We start from the raw sequence: 5,293 nt of genomic DNA on the forward strand, positions 1-5,293 counted from the left end.
AAACAGACACATCACACACACAACAGATACACCACATACAAACAGACATAACACATACACACACCACAGATGCATACAATACACATACAGACACCACACACACAATTTTAGCTCAGCATGTGGTTTGGTTGTTAACTAAGGGAAATAAATCAAATCTCCCTCAGCCCACATGTAACAAAGGCCCCCCTCCCCCCCCCCGTTGGAAAAAAAATCGAAAGAATTTTCAGTACCTGTGAAAATGTGGCCGTGGGCCTGGCTTTCACTCAAGGGTAAAGTGGGTCTTAGCCTTTGAGAAGACAGTCTGATTGTTTCTCTGGGTGATGTTGAAAGGGATGTTTACAGGGCTTCGAATTCAAGATAGCAAGCAGCTCATGTCCCAGGTGGTCAGGTCTTGTCTTTACAAGAGTCACCAGGAAAATAGTTTGTGATTTTGCCATCTTCTCTGGACCTGGTCCACTCTTAGTTATTAACTCCCATGTTATGGTCGGGTTGAGGATATTCAGGTGACAGTCACAATGTGATGGGTCACGCTTCCTGGTGATCATCAGGGCCATGGAAATGCTGCTGGCATTCTAGAGCATCAATCATCCACCTGGCTTCCCTATAAACCTCCTCTGGCTGTGTCACAACAGGTGCACAATAAACACTGGTGGAATCAATGTCACTGTGAGGACATTAGGCCGTGCTGCTGTGAATGTCTGATACAGAGCAAAGGCCTCTACAAATGGCCTGGAACAGGGTGGAGAAGGAACACCTAACTTTGAAAAGTTTAAAACAGAGAATGTCTTAAATGTGGATTTCCTCTCACTCCGTGAGGCAGGGTCTCATGGAGCTCATGTTTCTAAACGCTAGCCTGCAGCCTCCTAGGTGCTGAGATGAAAGGCCTGTACCATTCTGCCTATGCTACCAGCACAAGTGAGCTTCCCCTCCTCCTTTAAGTGTCAGAAATAGAAGCATTTAAGAATGGACTCCAAAGAAATCTCAATGACGGTTTATTAGAGTTTAAGAGAATAACAGTTTTGGTTGAGTGAAGCTACACACCATTTGTAGCTAGGGTAAATGGAGAATAAGTGAGAGCTTTCAAGTTAGGCCTGGACTAGAAACAGGAAGCTTGAAAGGGAACGTGCTATCCTGAATGGAAGTGGTCTGCTCTGCAGAGGAACGAGCCAAAGGCACCAGGCTGTGTGGGGTCTGAGCTTTTTATCCATACTCCTTTTGTGGTCCCAGAGCTTTGTTACTGACTATATTAGTCAGGATTCTCTAGAGGAACAGAATTGATAGAATGGACACACACCCAGGCACACACACCTGCACACACACTCACATGTGCATACACACATTCACATACATGCACACACGTGGTGCACACACATTCATATGCATGCACACACACGTAGGCACTCACAGTGCACATGCATATGCACACACCCACACTTGCACACACATGTATACACACACAATACATATGCAAGCACAGTCACACACACACACACACACACACACACACACACACACACACACACACAGGTTTATTAGAGTAGCCTACAGGTTATGGTCCAGCTAGTCCAACAATGGCTGCTTATGAATAGAAATTTCAAGAATCCAGTAGTTGTTCAGTTCATGAGGCTTGATGTCTTAAGTGTGCACTGGAATCCAGAATTAAACTGATGCCAGTGAATGGACTTGCAAGCCAGAGTGAGGGCAAATAAGCAAAGAGCATCCCCAGCAGCTGTGGCCCAGATTAAAAGTGGATCTTCCTACTCCAAACAATTTAATGGAGAAACGTACCTCACAGGTGTACCCAGCCATTTGGGTTTTAGTTAATTCCAGATGTAGTCAAGGTGACACTCAGACTATTTATTATACTGAGCGTGCTGTGTTCGTTAGATGATGCCGTAGGAAGGAAGGACTCCCAGTTTCCCTCTACAAACTGGCTTCTTTCACATATCATGTAGCTTTCTTAGTGTCTGCTCTTCCTTTGCCTGTGACACACCTGATTGTTCCCCCCAGATTTTTTTACTTCAATAACTTTTTAAATCAAATTTTGGCTGTTTTTAACATAGTCTTTACAATGTTTATTCTTTAAAAATGGCGTGCATATATGAGATAGATCTTGGCTATATAATCCATCTGTCACTCCTACAGTCTCCTATCCCCAATGACATTTCTCTCTCAACTTCAGGCCATTTATTATTTATTTATTTAACTAACCAAATCCAATTAATGTTATCCATATGAACACAGGCACGGGGGGGGGGGCTCATTCACTGGGACACATTCTCCCATTGGCCACATTTCTAAAGAAAAGTGACTCTCCCTCCCTCTGCAGCCTTAGCTGGGAGGAGAACCTGGGGAGACCCTCCCCCTTCAGGCTGCTATTATTAACTAGCTTGAACAGGAAGATGGCACTTGGGAACCTATGATCTGACATTCCAAGCCAAAAATACGAGAGGGGACAGAACACTCATGAGTTAAAGAGTAGGGAGAGAATCCTGGGAGCTAATCTTCTTCCCTAGAATGGGAAAGAAGATGGGGGAGGGAGGGCAGGAGTGGGAAGAGGTAGAAGGGAGTTTCACCAAACGAATAACATATAAATCCACACTCATTTGTAAATTGATTTAAATTATAATCTTAAAAAAAACATTTTGAACAGAAGTACCCCACATTGGTGAACATTTGGCTCCCAGAAGATGTGGGTTAGCAAAGAATAATCTTAGTGCCAGGCATGTGGTACCTCCCTACGAGTTCTTGGTCACAGAGGCCCCCAGAAGTTACTCTTGGCTGTCCTGTTCTTTTAAGAGACCCTGGTAAACAAATCACTTCCAGGCCCCCATTTCCAGTATGAGGAGCCTCAGGCAGAAAGCTGAGAACTGGGGCTCCGACCCTGTGGTACTAACAGCTCAGTGTGTAGAGCCTATTACCAGATCAAGAAATTTAACTATTATTTATGTGGAACACTTTTTTTGAAATGTACTTCCCAGGAAAATGTGCTGATAATATCTGAGAGCTGGACAGAAACATTTTCTAGGGAACACTGTCCCCCTTTATCTGCTACTACCTTTTCCTCCACCCCTCCTATCCTGATGCTACAGAGACAATGCACTAATTGTACCAGGGTTCCCCATCCAAGGTCCATGTGAGAACAAAGAGGAGTTACACAGATTCTTTTCCCTCTCTTGGCTGATTCTCTTCTTCATCTTCTTCCCTGGCACCACCATAAATTGGGGACAAATCCAAAGGTGTTAGAAGTAATGACAAAAGCCAGAAAGATGTGTGCACAGCAGCCACAGAAGAGAGGCAGGGCATGCTTGGACATGCAGAGCGTAGTAAATACCAGATGCTTCGCTGTGTGTGTGTGTGTGTGTGTGTGTGTGTGAGAGAGAGAGAGAGAGAGAGAGAGAGAGAGAGAGAGAGAGAGAGAGAGAGAGCAGAGCACAGAGGAGTCTTGTGAACACCAGGGTGAGTCCTGGGGGGTGTCTTTCCCTGTGAGTCCTATGGTTCTTACCTCCAGGTTCCAGGCACCCTAGTGGTTATCTTTCTCACTCTTGTCTTTTTGGATGACTCCAATTTCAATTCATGAATTGTGTCTGACCAACTATGCGTCCCCATCCAACTGTATGGAGCCTGCCCCTGTACTTGGCAATTCCAAGATTCAGAATGGAGAGGGATGAAGTAAAGCAGGAGTTAGGGTCAGGAGGCTGCAGTGCAGGCTGTTTGGCGGCAAGCACAGCACGGATGCTCACCGTGCAACATTCCTCTGAGGTTACCCAGAAACTTGGGATTCGCTCTGTTCTATCTAAAGGCTTATGTGTCTTGAGGCAGATTTGCCTTCTAATCTTTTCTTGTTCCTTATCATGGCCCTCGAGATGCCTTAACCCCGGTTGCTAGTTTCACATAAACCTTTGCCTATTACTTTGAATACCATAATCCTCAGACTTAATGACCAATCAATTTTGGACAAACATTTCATTCAATGGGCTATTTTTGCTCAATGGAGTCATACCTCAGTATTCAGACATGTGCGAAATCACAGGGGTATTTTTTTTTTTAGTGTATGGGTATTAAGCATTCATATACAGCTGTGGTCAAGCCCTGGCACCAGAGCCAATCCTGGATTTGTGAGCCAACAAAGCAAGTAAGCTTTGCTAACAACATGGGGGCTTTGGGAAAGCGCATGCTCAGCTTTATCCAGCTCACAGATGAAATTTCCATTTAGAAACAGGGTCCAGGCCATGCACTTTTGGCATGTGGGTTTGTAACAAGCAATGAAGAATGCCCTGTGTAAAACTGACTTCTTGGGACCTGCTGCTCTGTGGGGGTTCCCAACATGTCCTTTAGTAAACATAACATGTCTGCTAAAAGAAGCTGGAGGTAGCTCTTGCCACAAAGCTGCTCTCCCATAGGACAGGATGTATGTTTCCTGAAGTATTATATAAAGGTTGATTGTGTAGGCTAAATAGAGAATCCTCTAGACAAAATTGAGATGTACTATCGTGAGGTGAAGCTATGGGTAGTGTATACTGCCTGGAATTCAGAACTTATCGCCCTATAAGCAAACTCAGAAACATAAACTACAATAATGGACATAACTGAATGGTTTAACTTATTTCTTGTCACCACAGTCCTGTCCCCCATGCTCAGTGTGACAGTGACAGATGAGCTTCCAGTCTGATGAAGTGACCGCACATTTCAGTGCACTTTGGCTGTGCCCTTAGCTCTGTTTCCACTCTGTCCACAAACCAAACTTACACCAGTCATGGTGGGGGCTAGATCAGAAATAACCTTGGTGTTTTCCCAAGGTCTATGCCCCCAAAAGGCATCCAACTCTGGTGTCTTTGGTCTTTTCTGCTGAAATCACACATTGGGAAAGGAAGAGGAAAAGGAGAAGAAGGAGAAGAAAAAGAAAGAGGAGGAGGTAGAAGAACCAGAAGAGGAGGAAGAGGAGGGGGGGAAAGGAGAAGGAGGGGGGAAAAGGAAAAGGAGGAGGAGGAAGAGGAGAAAGAAAGGAAAGGAAGAAGAGGATGGAGGGAAAGGAAGAAAAGGAGAGGAGGAGAAGGAGGTGGAAAAGGAAAAGAAGGAGGAAGAGAAGGAGGAGGAGAAGGAAGAGAAGGAGGAGGAGAGGAAGAGGAGGAGGACGAGAAGCAGGAGAAGGAGGAGTAAGAGAAGGAGGAGAAGGAGGAGAAGGAGGAGGAAGAGGAGAAGGAAGAGGAGGAAGAGAGGGAGGAGGAGGAGAAGGAAATGAAGAAAAGGAGAAGGAAGAGGAGGAAGAGAAGGAGGAGGAGGAGGAGAAGGA

Source organism: Grammomys surdaster, unplaced genomic scaffold (genome assembly GCF_004785775.1).
Source record: "Grammomys surdaster isolate TR1022 unplaced genomic scaffold, NIH_TR_1.0 255, whole genome shotgun sequence".
Lineage (NCBI taxonomy): Eukaryota > Metazoa > Chordata > Mammalia > Rodentia > Muridae > Grammomys > Grammomys surdaster.